Here is a 17,272-nt window from a genome sequence, read left to right on the forward strand (position 1 = left end):
ATAGTTGTGTGCCATCTGTACTATCTTGTTATTTGAGTAATCTTGCTAATCCTTCCCCTCACCCAACAACAATGTTCCTCTCATATCCACCTCCTGCATAACCGTGATTACAAGCCTTGCAACCAGCCCTGTTTCTAGTTTTAACATGAGAGTTGAAGCCAAAGATTTTAGACTTTTCTTCTTTTCCATAGAGCTATTTTAGTACTATAAATTTCTTCCTATAATACTGTATTTGGTATAGTGATTTTTAATTTTCATTATGATTACAATACTTTATAATTTCCCATTTCACATCTTCTCGACACAAGGATTATTTAGAAGTTTGCTCACTAGTGTGTGACTAGCTAGATTTCTTTTCTAGCCAGCTTTCTGTACTTGATGTACAATTTAATATACCCAGTATAAATAAAAAATATTCTGTACAGCTATTTTTTTACATTTAATGAGACATTGATAGTATAATTCTCTTGGTATCCTCATACCCTATTTTATTTTATCATCTATGTTCCTTTTAAACACATTATAGCTCTTCATATTAAATTATTAGTAACTTTTATTAAATATCTGAAAAAATTTAAAGTTTAATGTACCTGTGTATTTATGTCTATAATGGATGTGTGTGAGAATGTGAAGAACGTATTTATAAACATATAAAATAAAATAATTCATTAAATTAGCCCATATACTTGATCTTTCTGCTCCTCTGGATCCATTTGGGCAGTTCCAGGCTTCCATCTGGTATCATTTCCTTTCAATCTGGAGAATTTCCTTCCACATTCCTAGCTTTGCAGTTCTATTGGGAACAAATTCTCCCATCTTCTGCTTATAAGAAAATAGTTTTCTTTGAATAATATCACTTGGTTTATTATTTTATTATGTTAACCACTATTTCACAGTTTTTATTTTTACAATATTTTCTTCTTTCTCTTCCTTTTTCTTTCTTTTGGTAGTAAGAAATCAATTGTGAATCTTATCAATGATCTCTTTAATGACTCAAGCATTTTTTTCCCTCTAGGTGCAGGTCCTAGGTTTTGATATCAGGGCCTAGACATTGTCCATGAGTATTTTTGTCCAAGGCTGGCACTCAACCACTTGAGTCACACCTCTGTTTCTGTTTTGTTTTGTTGGTGGTGGTGTTTTGTTTTAATTTTGCTGGGTTAATTGGAATAAGGGTCTCACAAACTTTCCTGACCTGCTGGCTTCCAATTCCAATCCTCAGATCTAGCTAGAATTACAGGTAAGAGCCACCAGTGCCCAGGATATCTGGCTGATTTTGATTTTTAAAAAAGGGAGAATTTTTAGCTAATATTTTTCCAAACACCTTTTTTACTCCACTTGATATGTCCTCAGTTTGCTTATTTGATCATTTCACATGCAGTGCTTTGAGGTTCTGCTCACTTTTTTCATTCTTCTTTTCTTGTAACTAGGTAATTTCTCTTAATGCAGCTTTGAATTGACTAGTTCTATTTTCGCTGTGTCAGATCTGTAGTTAATCCTATCCAAATAAATGTCCACTTACAAATTATCTAGTCCTTCCTTCCTTCCTTCCTTCCTTCCTTCCTTCCTTCCTTCCTTCCTTCCTTCCTTCCTTCCTTCCTTCCTTCCTTCCTTCCTTCCTTCCTTCCTTCCTGCCTCCTTCCCTCCCTCCCACCCTCCCTCCTTTCCTTTCCTTTCCTCTCCTTTCCTTTCCTTTCCTTTCCCCTTTCTTTTCCTGTCTTTCTTTTTTGTTCAAGTTCTACGGGCCTGGGTATTGTTCCTGAGCTATTGTGTTCCAGCCTTTTTTTTTGTTGGTGATTTTTTTTTTGATGATCCTGTCTTCTTTTCCTTATTTATGGTATATTCAAGTGTGTATCTTCAGAAAGGTTGGGGAGGTATAAAACTTGAGGGAAAGTGTGTGAAAAAGAGCAGCAGTGGAGCTCACTGGTTACTGTGAAAGTGAACTATATAACTCATGGGTGGAGGTGAGAGAAAGGAATTGAGAAGAATGAGCCAACAGAAGACACTGTACAAAAGAAATGTTCTCATTACCTGACTCACATAATTGTAATCCCTGTGATCCCTCTACATATAACCTCTATAATAACAATAAAGTAAATTAAAAGACACCCCTCCCCCCTAAAAAGAGTCTCATGGACTTACCTGCTTGGTCTGGCTTCAAATCCTGATCCTCTTACCTTAACCTCCTGCATAGCTAGGATTATAGGCATGAACCTTCAGCACCTGGTTAATAGTCATTGTTAAGATTCCTAGTTATCCCTGCTTTACAGCTTCCATCCCTTTGAGTTTTTTTCCTTCTTAGCCATTTTCTCTCTTCACTCATAAGTTCATTTACTTACATGCTTATTGTAATCACTGTACATTCTTACCTGACAATTCCAAACGACTTGAAGTCTGTTAGCATTGCCTTCTTTTACTTGATTATAAGTCCGAAGTCTTTTTCTTCTTAGAAGTCTTCTAATGTTTTAGTATATGACAGTCATTGGGTTTAATACAATAAAAATGTTAGAAAAGGTTTGTTTATTTGGAGTTTAATTCTTTTAAAACCTTGGTGCAAAGCTCATCAGTGTTTTCTTTTAAAGCATTCTTTGGGTATATTTAATAAGTTGTTGTTGCTTTGGCAGGAGTTAAACTTTTGCTCATCTTTCCTTCAATCTGGTGTAGATTTAAAACAAATTCACATTTGTGAGTGTGTTGAAGTTCTTTTTCTGTTGCAAGTTTAATATCTCTTATGCAAAATGGACGTTACCAGTAATTAGGATGGAAGCGTATTGAATTATTTCTTTTACTGCTCAACTTCAATGAAGAGAAAAAGCAAATGCATTGCTAAAATACTATCTGCATACTCACTGTTCATTGACTCTCTAGTATGTGAAAGTTGCATGTTTGACCTGTGGGGGAAGTGCCTTGTTCTCACTTTTTAACTTCCGATAGTATTTGGTGCTCCAGCCATTTCAGAAAATTCTTAACTAGCCAACTTAAGGGGTGATTTATGCCTCTGAAAGTTAACAAATATTTAATAAATCTTGATGAAGTAAAAAGTGAGTGTGCCCATTACTCAGATTCTTTACTCAAAACCTGTAACCTACCTGCCTATGGGTTCCTACCTTCACTCATCTGCTTTGCAGATAGCTAATATTTTGATTTCTAGTTTGTCGTTTTAACTCCTGGCTCCATGGTAATTGGATATGCTTATTTCCAGCCTCTTTGTCTAGCTTTTGGCTTTGAACTACGCAGATTTTATTACTTTAAGTGGGGTTTAGTTCATAGTGACTTGCATCTATTGTTATATTACTTGAGACTATTGATGTCTGTCTCCTCTCTACATCTGCTCATCTTTGCTCAGTCATTGATACTTGTAGGCAAAGTTTTAATGGTATTTCTATACTAACTTAGGTGGGAAAGAATGGTTTATGAAATAAATTCTAGTGTCACGATGTAAGCATTTACTTCTACAATTTTTCTAATCTTTTTTCTCAAGATTCAAAATGTTGAACAAATAAGTAATTTGTGTTTATCTTATTTTTGAGACTTTTCAATTTTTATGTTGAATTATGTATATTACAAATGTTTACTTGCATTTTCGTTTCATTCTCTGCAAAACATTTTTATACCACTATCCAAATTACACACATCATATATACCCAGAGAACATAAATTATTTCACACATTTATAACTTTATGTGATAGTACATTTCATATACACACATGCATATGAACTTTCAAGATAAAAACTCTAGTCAATTCATTTGGCATTGTTTTTCAAAGATGATTTATATATAATGCTAAATAATTTAATTGCTATGTTCAAACTTTGTATTTAACTGTATTAACTAAATTGATCAAAGATACTTGTTGGTACCAATTTTCTTATAAGATATGGCTACGGATGAATAGAATTCAATGCAAAAAGAAATTCATAATAAAAAATACAACTATCTGTCCAATGAGCTTAGTCAATGACAACATTTATACAATATAACATTTATGTATTGTACATTACTGTTAGTCTCAAAGTTTAAAACATTTTATATATTCAATTTTTATTTCATAAATTTGTATGCATTAAATAACACTAAAATATTCTTACTACTCTGCTAATTGAATGCAAAATAATTCCACTAAAACAAGAGTACACTGACAAGAGAACTCTTACTGTGGGATATTGATATAGCCTTCTCTCATTGTATTCTTTGCTCAGATCTTGGTCATTACAATTGTTTTGCAATTATCTTCATAGATGTCTATGATTATCTTAACTTATTTTCTGATTCTTAAAAGGAAAAGAAAAAGATAAACTCTTTTGCCTTAATTTCTTTTTGCTGACTTTTTTGTGCTAAGGCTTTATTTACATGATGAAAAAAATATCAGACTATTTTTTGGTTAGTGTGGTCCAAAAACCAGTCATCTTTCACAATAATTCGGCCAATTGAACTGTTGGCCCTTGTGTCAAATAAAACCACTGATTGATAAACTAAACAAATTGTTTTCAGTGGGTTATTATTGCCTTACCAAGATCCACATCCTGATGAGTTCCTCCCTAACAACAAGAGCTTCTTCATAGTGGCTCCATTGTTACTAGTTTCATAAAAGCCTCACCAAAAATTACATGTAATATAAGCACATCAGATTCTCTGTCTCCTTCTAACCCAGGCCTGAATTCTATGAATGCAACTAGACCTGTCTATGGCTACAGTCTTGCCAGGCTCAAAGCTGTAGAAGTTGTGGTCCACAGATGCCAGTCTTCCTTGAAAATTTTCCAGTGCTGTCAATGTGCATCTTCCTCTGAGTTCTTCATGGAGCAGGACTGGCAGCTCTGCATGTGCTCGAGGTCCACCATTTAGTTAAACAGTTAACACTGAGCTCCTGTTTTCCTGGCTCCCTTGAGCTTATATTCCCGTAGGTCCCTTAATTTTTTTCTTGGCAAATCCCTTTACCTTTCTGAATCTCCCAGACTGGAGATGTTTGAGACAATCTTTCTCTGTGAAACTTTCTTCCTTCAGAGACAGAGACTTTAGATTAATAGCATTGATTCTAAGGGAAACTTAATTTTCTAAGACTGAAAGTAAGTTATATCAGGTGTGTGTGTGTGTGTGTGTGTGTGTGTGTGTGTGTGTGTGCACATGTGTGTATATATGTGTGAACTTCAATTAAATGGTTTACTAATTTGAATGTAAACTTGTACAATGGGGTTTAGATATTGTGTAAGATGTGTATTGATCAGAAATCTTCTTTTCCTCATAAAGATTAGCATTTAGATAAACCAGCTATCGATAAGTCTTAATAAGTGTAGTGCATTTCTTTTATTTTTAAATAGGTTTAAGTCTGGGAAATAATCTGGGAAAGGACACATTGCTGTAATATAAATCATGTGGAGTTACTTTTCATCATGGAAATTAGTGCAGCTAAAGAGGAAGAACTCAGAATAACTTAAAGACCCACAGTTACGATTGAGTAGGGATTTGAAATGGGAGCTGCTATATGACATGCTGAATAAATGATGAACTGTATCATGTTCATGATGGTCAACCTGAGATTTTAGGTGATTTAGAAACTCGTCAACATGACTAGCCTAAGCTATTGCTGAAAGTGGGATATGAGCCAGTTGTTGCACTAATTCTTACATAGTAAACATTATTAGGGGAAGTGAAGCAGGAAGGGGGGATACGTGCTTGTCCTCTTCTGTTCCCAAGATGGTTTCTGATCATCCAAATCACCACATCCTTCAACAGAAAGTGAAAGGAAGGGAAAGTGATGTTCATGCAAATATTATATATGATCCTACCCCAAAACTTTAACCTCCACTGATACCAACAAAGACACTGCATTTCATTCCCAGTGAATGACTTTCAGTTTCTTTTGACATAAGAATGGCTCATCATAGCAATATAACTTACTGTAGTGAGCACCAGTTTGGATGGAATCACATAGTTGCATCAAGTTAAAATATCTACCATAGGAGCTCCACAAGATGGTAGAGGATTGTTATTACCATTTCTTTTGTGCATACCTCCATGTTACTTGCACACAAGAATAAAATCCTTTTAAATGAAGTATATAATGTGCTTTCTAGAAGAGATAGCAGTACTATTTACAGTATTTACAATTTTATTCTATTAACAGGAAATATGGTTACCCAATGAAGACCAAAGCAAAGATTAAATGCACTAATAAGACACAAAAGACAGTACTTCAAGCACTGGGTTTTCAAAACAAACTTTGAGTATGACAAAAAAAAAAAAAACCATTGGGATCTTCCATCCAACAAAAATTCTTCAAAAGCATTAATTATATCTTTATTGTGTTTCTAATTTCTTGACATTAAACAAACGAATGTGCAGAATCAGAAGTTGGTTTCTATAGCCAGCTTCCTCTAACTGGTATGAAACCATATAATGCATAGTTTGTTTCCAATACTCTGTTTGTACTATAACCCAGTAAAAGATTTGGACTTGTAGTAAATAAGCTCATACAGATATTGGAAAGAACACTTAGGAACAACCCTGTAGGTGGGGAGAAAAACGGTGTCACCTTACACAGTTATGGGAAGCACAGGTTTTGGCTGCTTTCATCACTTTTTTTAATGGGAGCAGAGCTACCAGGGCTTAAACTCAGAACTACACTCTCATTCAGCTTTCTCAGGCACTCTACCATTAAAAACATGCCTCCATCCTGGCATGCTGATGGTTTATTGGAGAGAAGAATCTCAAACACCTTTCTTTCTGTCTGGGGTTGGCTACTAGATGTGGTCCTCCAGGTCTCTGCCGAGTAAATACTCGGCATTCAGCAATAAAAAAAATAATAATAAAAAAAAAAACCCACAAGTAGAGTCAAATGGCCTCTACCCAGGCATGTTAGATGATTATAGTTATGAGTATAAAACTAGATTAAAATATCCTGTTATTTTTGGTTTAAAAAATATCCAACCAATACATAGATTAAGAGTGCTTATAAAGATAGATAAAGAGTGCTTTTATCAAAATTGATGATAATACATCAACATGAGTTTGTTTGACTTTGCTAGGACTGTGACTTCTGGGGAAATAATTCAACTACATGAAACGTTGCCTACAAATTTCCAGTTCAGCGATCTCATTGAAAATAACAACTCAGCCATCAGAGCTTGCTGGCAAACTATTTTGTTCCATGCTGTGCTTGGTTTTGATACATTTTATTTCTCTGAGCACTGATACTTTAGTACATTTAGAAATACTTTAACGGTGATACTCAAGATAGGGAAACAATTACTGTGCTCTAGATTTTCAGAGAAAATTTAAACAAAACTCCAATCAGCTGTTCTGACATGCTCAATTAGTTTCTGGATAGTTGTCAGCTAATAATAAGCATAAGCCATGTTTCTCCACAGGATGGGTTTATATCCAAAATAGAAACATTTAGAAAAAATTAAACAAAAGCCTAATAATTGAACCATCAGTTACAACAAAGAGACCTGTCATGTCACCTCTCTTTACTGCTTAGAGACCACATACATTCTTCTATTCTCTTTATGGGACTTCTACTTTTATCCAGAATTAATTTAGTAAGTCACACAGCACTGAATAGTCTAAGTAGCATTAGTTTAAGCTCAACTCCACTGATCACTATTTCCTAAAGTCGGTATAAATAATATATACATTTCTGTGTTAAAGTCTGTATTTATTAGAAAATCTTGATATATAATGTGGTTTTACTACATCATTTCATCAGTGGTGATTGGCTTCTTTGTTTCTCATGATTTGGAAATGTGGCTTACTCTGTAAGTGTTGGAATTCATAGTGGTTTTTTGTTTGTTTGTTTTTAACCATCCATTGATTGATTACCTACTTGTTCATGGTGGATCAAAGAGAATGGAAACTATGCATTTCTTCTCTTCCACTGGGCAATCATAATAAATAGAACACATATTATTTTGCACATTCTGAGATTGACATCATTACCATAGTAATAGACTTGGCTTATACAGAGTAAAAAAAAAGAATTTCATAGTGGCTTCAGTAATTTCCTTACTGCCTTTCCTTGATTTGCATAGGAAAAACTTCACTCTGTATGGTGAGGTATACAAAAATAAATTTGACATTTTGATAAATTTGTTCAGAGCATGTAAATTTCACCAGTTATGAAAATAGACCAGTCTAAAATGATTAGAGTCTCTTTTCCTCAAATCCATCTTTACATTTAGACAAAATCAGAGATTTTTCTTTCCTGGAGTTCACATAGCTTCCTCCATAAGGCAATCAGAAATTGTCCTTTATTTCCCCATGTAATGATGCCAAAAGACACAACACTTCTCTCCTTTAAGAAGAGACACCATTTCACTAATCTAACCCACTAAAAACAAAGTAAGGATGTGAGCACATCCAGTACTTGAAACAAAATTATCATTGTTGATGATATTCAAATAGTACTGCCAATGCTCTGCAATTAGTTATGCCCATGGCTGGAGAGAATAGAAAACTAGGCAAAATCAGATTATTAAGATGAAAAATTATTTCACCAGACAATGTTGATCTTTATTCCCTTCAAGAGCATATGTATCAGACAGCATTTCCATGGGGTAAATTACACACAAATAAAAAAAATTAAGGAATAACATCATATTACTAGATTTTCCTACTATAGTTTGAGATGCTTATGATCTAAGAAGAAGATGATCAAGTAGTAGGATCATATGTGCCCGAAAATGTGATAAAAACAGACTTTTTTCATAAAATATAAATTATTGTTATTAGAATTAATGGCAAAAATAAACCTGTCAACAATCTTTTTTTAAAATGTTATTGTCAAAGTGATGTACAGAGGAGTTATAGTTACATAACTAAGGTAGTGATTACATCTCTTGTCTAACTTCTTACCCCTTCCCTCATTTTTCCCCCTGACCAACTCCCCCCCCCCCAATTGTACAGATCATTTCCAACACATTGTCTTGTGAGTATCACTACTGCGTAGGTTCCACCTTTGTCCTTTGTCTCACTATTTTGTTGTTCCCCTTCCCCTCCCTAGTTCAGATAAATGAAAATTTGATATACACTGTACATAGTTTCTTTTTTGTTTGGAAGCAGGGTCTGTATGGCCCAGGCTGGCCTGCCTCAAACATGGTTCTTTGGCTTCAGACTCCTTGAAAAGTATTCATTGGATATTTGAATAGTGAATATTCAAGTTGAATATTCAAATATTCAAAGAATAGTTTTCATTGAATATTTTTACTCAGATATGAAAATGATTCATGTATTCTTGACACAAGAGTAAACCTAACTTAAGTGGTATGATTCATAATAAATCTTTGCCAGGACCATCAAGAGCTACAGAAAATGCTAACATATTCCCTGTTAAAGAAGCTCAAAACCTATTGTGAACAACAGACCTTCTTATTTAAAATATATTCTGCTATTTCATCCAAGTGTACTAGTCAGCCTTTTGTCATTATGGCCACTACCTGAAGAGACATGTCTGTCTTTTTATCATTACTATGCTGTTTTTGTTATGGTTCTGCCACATAATTTGAAGTGAAGTATTGAGATACTTCCTACTTTCTCTTTTCTGCTCAGACTTAGCTTTGGTATTCAGGATCAGTTTTGTTTCCATATGAATTTTAAAACTATTTTTCTCTGTTCCTGAGAAGCATTTTGTTGTGATGTTGATGAGGATTACCTTGAATCTGTAGATCATTTTTGATAATGGCTATTCTCACAATATAAATTTTTCTAACCCAGAAACATGGAAGGAAATGTTCTCAATATTTCATTGTCTTCTAAAATTCCTTTCTTCAGTTATTTTTATGGTTTTTATTATAGAAGCTTTTCATTTCTTTTTTTCTTAATATATATTTTTATTATAAAGGTACTATATAGAGGGTTACAGTTACATGAGCAAGGTAATGAGTCCATTTCCAATCAAGCATTGTTACACCCTCCTTTGTTTTTCCCCTACCATCCCTTTCCTCCTCACCACCCCAACTCCTCCCTCTCCTCCTCCCCCTGCCCTCACAAAGTTGTAAAGTTCGTTTTCAAATACTGTCTTGTACTTCTCATTATTACAATAGGTCATCCTGTATCCTTATTTCAGCATTTTATTATTTCTCTTCCCCTCCCCAAATTAGAAAAATGTATATACAAGATGCAGGACACATAGTAATCAAAACAGCTTGGTTCTGGCACAAGAACAGACCTCAGGACCAATGGAATACAATTGAAGACCCAGAAATGAACCTACAGATCTATAGCCGTCTAATCTTCTATAAGGGAGCTAAAAAAATAGAATGGAAGAAAGACAGCCTCTTCAGTAAATGGTGCTGGCAAAATTGGTTAACTACTTGTAGAAAACCAAAGCTAGATCCTTATATATCACCCTGCACCAGAATCAACTCCAAATGGATCAAAGACCTCTGAGCCAAAGCAGACACTCTGAAAACATTACAGGACAGAATAGGAGAAACCCTAGGTCTCCTTGGCATAGGCTGAAATTTTCTTAAAAGAGACCCAGAAACACAACAAATCAAAGAAAGGTTGGACAAATGGGATTGCATGAAATTGCAGAGCTTCTGCATGGCAGAGGACATAGCTAGCAAGATCAATTGAAAGTCCACGGATTGGGAGAAGATCTTCACTAGCCATACAACACAGAAGGGTCTCATATCTAAAATATGCCTGGAACTCAAAAAATTAAATCCCCCAACAACAAATCTTCGAAGAAACAACTACCCAATAAATAAGTGGGCTAAAGACTTAAAGAGAAACTTCTCTGAAGAGGAAAGAAGGATGGCCAATAGACACATGAAGAAATGCTCAACTTCCCTAGCCATAAAAGAAATGCAAATCAAAACAACATTGAGATACCACCTCACCCCAGTTAGAATGGCTAGAATCAAGAACTCTAATAACAACAGATGCTGGAGGGGATGTGGACAGAAGGGAACCTTACTGCATTGTTGGTGGGAGTGTAAACTTGTTCAACCGCTTTGGAAAGTAGTATGGAGGTTCCTCAAAAGACTCCACATAGAGCTCCCCTATGACCCAGAAATCCCACTTTTGGGCGTTCACCCAAATGTTCACAAACAAGACCACACTAAAGCTACCAGCATGACTATGTTTATTACAGCCTTATTTACCATAGCTAAGATATGGAACCAACCCAGATGCCCCTCAGTAGATGAATGGATCAAGAAAATGTGGTATATATACACAATGGAATTCTATGCCTCCATCAGAAAGAATGACATTGCCCCATTTGTTAGGAAATAGAAAGACTTGGAAAAAATTATATTAAGTGAAGTAAGCTAGGCCCAAAGAAACATAGGTCCCATGGTTTCCCTTATTTGCAATAACTAGTATATGTCTGAGTCAAGCAGAAAAGGTCAGATAAGTTGACGTTAGGGAAATGAACCCTAAGAAGATATGTATTCAAATGTTTTTTTTTTCTTTCTTGCTATTGTTTCTAACACATTTATAAGGTGATTGTTTGGTTGCTTTGTATGTTCCTCCCCCACGGTATGACCGCTGCTTTCACTGTATTTGATGTTGTTATAATTTGTGGAGGGGAAGGGAAAAAACAAATCGTTTAAATAGGGATACAGGTGGATCCATTGCAACAATGAGATGTACAAATCATTATGTCGAAAATGAACTTTACAACTTTGGTGGGGATGGGGGAGGAGGGTTGAGTGGGAGGGTGGAGGGTGGATGGGATGGGAAGGGGAAACAAAGGAGGAGGCTATAATGCTTTATAAGAAATGTACTCATTATCTTGCTCATGTAATTGTAACCCCTCTGTACAGTATTTTCACAATAAAAAAAAATAAAAAAAAAGATGCAGGACACTGGAGTCAAATACAGTGACATTTGGGGTTGTACCATGGGGGAAGATCATACAAAGAAACAAAAAAATCACATAATACATTATAAGTACATTAAAAAGAACAGCAACAAAAATAAAACCCCTTGTGTCCCAATCTTGGGGTTCATTTTGTTTAGCATCAGATTATATAGTCATATTAGCTTTTGACCTCTTCTGCTTGTCCTAGACATATACTAGTTATTGTAGATAAGGGAGACCATGGGAGACCATGTTTCTTTGAGTCTGGCTTTCTTCATTTAATATAATTTTTTCCAAGGTCTTTCCATTTCCTAACAAATGAGGCAGTGTCATTTTTTCTGATGGAGGCACAGAATTCCATACCAACCTCATTCTTCAAGGAAATAGAAGAAGCAATCCAAAAATTCATATGGAACAATAAAAATAACCCAAATAGAAAAAACTATTCTTAGCAGAAAGAACAGTGCTGGAGGAATATCAATACCAATCTTTAAACTCTACTACAAAGCTATAGTAATCAAAACAGCTTGGTACTGTCACAAGAACAGACCTGAGGACCAATGGAATAGAATTGAAGACCCGGAAATGAACGCACAGACCTATAGCCACCTAATCTTCAATGAGGGAGCTAAAAAAAATAGAATGGAAGAAAGACAGCCTCTTCAGCTGGCAAAACTGGTTAAACACCTGTAGAAAACTAAAGCTAGATCCTTATATATCACCTGTACCAGAATCAACTCCAAATGGATCAAAGACCTCGAAGTCAAAGCAGACACCCTGAAAACATTACAGGAAGGAATAGGAGAAACTCTAGGGCTCCTTGGCACAGGCTGAAATTTTCTTAGTAAGTACCCAGAAACACAACAAATTAAAGAAAGGGTTGGACAAATGGGGTTGCATTAAACCTTAGATCTTCTGCATGGCAAAGGACATAGCTAGCAAGATCAATAGAAAGCCCACGGATTGGGAGAAGATCGTCACTAGCCATACAATGGACAAGAGTCTCATATCTACAATATATTTAGAACTCAAAACTTAAATCCCCCAACAACAAATCCTCAAACAAGTTTTTCATATCTTTAGTTTATTTCTGGTTGATTGGTTGATTGATTGATTGAAGCCATTGTAAATAGGATAGTTTTTCAATAAATCATGAGACTGAATGAATTGCCCTATGAATATTGACAGATAGTAATTACTTCAGAATTGATGGAAAGAAAGAGAAAAATTTAAAGTCAACTGTAGAAGGAATGGACATCAATATGAGCACATAGATTTGAGTAATAGATGTAAAATCGATAGGAAGGGCTGGGAAGGTAGCTCAGTGGTAGAGTGCATGCCTTGCAAGCATGAGGCCCTGGGTTCGATTCCTCAGCACCACATAAACAGAAAAAGCCGGAAGTGGCGCTGTGGCTCCAGTAGAGCACTAGCCTTGAGCTGAAGAGCTGAGGGACAGTGCCCAGGCCCAGAGTTCAGGCCCCATGACCGGCAAAACAAACAAACAAACAAACAAAAAAAAAACAAAAAAAATGTAAAATCGATAGGAATTGGATATGAACTAAAATGAGATGGAAGAAAGATAGGATGAAAGAGCCATTAAAAACAACTGATTGGCTTCTGATTTGCAGCAATGGGTGAATCATTCATTATATGATTGCTAAGTTTAGCAAAAAATCAGAAGATCACAAGTTTGATGTTGAACATATTAAATTTGAAGTGATCTAGAAATACACAAGCAAAGGTGTTGAGAATGGGGGCTGATACACTGTTCTTCTGCTCAAGAAATTTCATCCTTGAAATAGAAACCCATAATTAGCTTTGTTTTGAATTCATAACACTAGTGACATTGCCTGAGAAATGTGAAAGAGAAGGGGGAAAAGAAAGGCTAAAATGTAGCCTTGATTGGCCATAATTGAATGGCCTAATAGTTCATGTGTAGGAGATAGATTAGAAACTACAAATGAAGGTAAGAATATTAGGGGAATATGCAGTTACAGAAACCATGGGGATACTTATTCTAAAACGAAGATGTAGCCAATGGGGTTGATAGCTAATGAGGTGCTGATAGGTTGAAGAATAAAAATCCCATTACTGGATTCAGTGGCAGGAAGGCCATTGGTGACCATTTGTATGACCTTCTTGAGTATCTTGGTTGGAAGATAAATTAGAGGTCAAAGGAGTCACAGATGAGGAAAATGAGAAAGAGAAAGCAGTAGACACTGCCTTTCTGAGAATTGGGTTGTGACTAGGGGAAGAAAAGAAATGTAGTAATTGAAAAATTGATGGAACTGATGACAGATATTACAAATTGACCCATCTTTCTCCAGAATGGTAGAAATCTGAAGCTATTTGAATCTTGACAAAATGGTTGTAATTTTAAAGGAAATTTTCATATGAATTTAAAGGTGTGTTAGATATATGATAGAAGAGTATGAGAGGGTGGGATCCAAATTGTAAGTTATGAGCCACAATGGAGGACAAACTAGTCCCTTCTCTAGTACCATAGGAGCCAGAGGAAGCTGGAGTGTCTCAGGATTATCTCAGTCATCTTATTAAGTTATATTTTATCTTTTACTGGGTGAGCTAATCCTTCAAATCCTTCCCTTCTGGAAGTGTTGTAGGGGTATGGTGGCTTTAAAGGGCTTTTATGATCTCAAAGCAACAGCTAGAAACTGGAACCTACATTCTACTTCTGCTGGCAGGTATGTGACGCTGGCAACAAAGACAAGCCTTTCAGCTAAGCAAAGGGGGAGCACAGAAGAGATATGGAGAATGTAAGGGGTTGGCTGTTGTTGAAACTACAAAGGCATGTTTAGGTGGGTCTTGATGATGGCGAATAGCTTTACTGAAATTGACAAGGAGGACATAGTCAAGCTAAAATCAAGTGGTTTTAAAAGCATTTTTCCAAAATGCTGGAGGGTAGGACAGAAGAGTATAAAGCAAAAAGCAGACCCTTTGTTCAAGGAATTTGGCTAAAAAGAGGAAGACAATTAAAATTATTTTTATTGTTATTGTTCTGCTTTACATAACTTGTGAAATTGTGTTCCCATTTTGTTCCCCAACATGAACTCTACATCGATTGACTTACTGTACCTGACACATATTTCAAAGCCCTTTTTTGGAGTTCTTATGCTTACCCTACCCAGAATGCTCTTTGTTTCCTTTCATATCTACATGAAAGCAGATCTTCCAGCCTCATTAACATTTATCTACCAACTTTCTCCAGGTTTAATAATATTGTTTACTGTGAAAATAATTCAAATTTTCTATAAGCCATTTAGAAAATATATGAAATTACAAAGTTAATACAATATATTACTTTCCCTTAGATATATCTATTACTCTTCTACAGCAACAAGTGAGTGTCAGCACAGAGCTTCTCAGCATTTCAGGTTTTTTGGTTTTTTTTTTTTTTTTTCAGTTAGTCATGGGGCTTGAACTCTGGGCTTGGGACCTATCCCTGCGCTCTTCAGCTCAAGGCAAGCACTCTACCACTTGAGCCACAGCACTACTTCTGGTTTTCTAGTGGTTTATTGAAGATAAGAGTCTTACAGACTTTCCTGCCTGGGCTGGTTAGTTTTCCTCAGATCTCAGCCTCCTGAGTAGCTAGGAATACAGGCGTGAGCCACCAGTGCCTGGCTTTCTATATGGAAAAAATAGCTTCTTATTGGATGTTTAATCTGTGTTCACTTGATTACTAATACAATAATACTCTTTTTTTCTTGTAGCTGTTAAGTCACTGGATATTTTGTTCTTTGGATTGCCTAATGAAGTCCTTTGTCTAGAAAACACAATTTTCAGTTGAATATTGAAAGTTTTATTACATTATTAATCTAAAATTCATTATATCAGTTATATTTTCCATGCTTCATTCATATCTATTTTCACCCTTGCCATTGTCTTTCCCAATTGCAAAATTCTCCATTCTCAGAAGACCTTTAATAATCTCTAATCTCACCCTATAATCATTCTAAATATTGTTATTCAATCTTTGTAGTTTCTTGCATATCAGAGAGATAGCAAGTACATTAAGAATAATAACAGAACGTGTTTATCATCATTCTTGTGTCCATACATTCTGTTATTTGACTTCTGTATTAATCCATTCTCTGCTGCCACAAAACACATCACAGATTTCCAATGGTCAGGTCAGGTGGGAGAGGCTTTCGTTCATCTCCATTCTCTACACTTTCATCAATGAACAGTAGAAGCTGACTTGGCCTTTAGTTCTAGAGTTGGGAAGTTCAAGAACCTGCAGCACCTCCCTAGAGCTCCCTTCCCAGTTAGAGCATGGTGAAAGGCTGAGGGAAAACAGAAGAAATTATGGTTGAAACTAGAATGTATCCCTGTATCCCTGTAGAGGACAGACCAAATTGCCCCTTAATGATCCTACCTCTTAATACAGTTCCTTGGGATCAAGATTTCAATGCTTAAAACTGGGAGAAGGGGGCATCGTCTAGCAACAGTAATTCCCTATTTGGTCTTAACTTATCATTCCCTACACTGGCCAAAAAAGATACCAAATTAACTCATTGCATGTTAGTGACCATAACAAGAGTGTGCCAGTATGTTTGAAGATCCAGGGCATAGATGGCTTTTCTTTATACCTTTTTTGCTTGCATTAAAGATTTAGGGAGAAAAATCTCTCTAAAGTATATTTATATTATTTCAAAAGTTTTAAGATTATGTATTAAGGCAACATTCTTCTTGGCACATGTTACTTGAATCATAGTTAAGTGAAAGGTGGTGTGAATCGTGTGATAGATGATTATTTTTCACATCAGACAACCCAACTTTTCTGAGCATGCTGGCTTTGCCAGGATTTATGGTTCCCTGCCTTCATGCTGGAGTTACCTCAGCTTTCCGTGATGCATTCCAACTAATCTGGAGGTTACGGCATTCCTTGATCATGGATAGATCAGATTGCTGCTCAGCCCTGGAATTTTTTTTTTTTTTATAAAATTCCAGAACTTGGGCTAGAAATTGACTCAGAGAATCCAATAAAGTTGCGAGTCTTGGCAGTCATCCAAGCTAAGTTTATAGACTGGAAGAAATATGGCTTTCCATTGTTCCCTTTTCACCTTTTTGAAGTTTCTTTTGTGTCTATGTGAGTATGTGAGTGCGTTGATCATTTTGCTGATACTGTAATGGAAATAATCATTGAGGGGATCCAGGTAAAGAATTTTCACTTTGGGCTTTTCCTCATCTTTCTAAACTTTGACTCAAACCTGCACCAGGAGTGCATTTCCCTCTGTGTTATGTTGATGTCATAAAGAAGTGAACCACGAGAGAATAGAAGCTGACGTGTATGTTTGCCAGTGGGGCACAGCTCCGACCTTTCTGTTCTGCCCCGGCTCTGTGGAATCCTTCTTGAGACATAATCTGAGAAACACCATCATATATGGTTTTTCTCTGTCCCTCTATGGCCTGGCTAAGGGGCCAGAAGTCAAGTTTGAGAGCAAGCTTC

The 17,272-nt window shown here is 35.8% G+C and overlaps 1 protein-coding gene across 1 annotated transcript in view; it reads left to right on the top strand.

Annotated features, from left to right (window-relative positions):
- Hdac9 (histone deacetylase 9) overlaps nucleotides 1-17,272 on the top strand; it is an 821,624-nt gene that overhangs the window by 644,322 nt on the left and 160,030 nt on the right. The gene's annotated exons all lie outside the window — the stretch shown is intronic.

Source organism: Dipodomys spectabilis, unplaced genomic scaffold, assembly GCF_019054845.1.
Source record: "Dipodomys spectabilis isolate Male_0828 unplaced genomic scaffold, ASM1905484v1 ptg000190l, whole genome shotgun sequence".
Taxonomy (NCBI): domain Eukaryota; kingdom Metazoa; phylum Chordata; class Mammalia; order Rodentia; family Heteromyidae; genus Dipodomys; species Dipodomys spectabilis.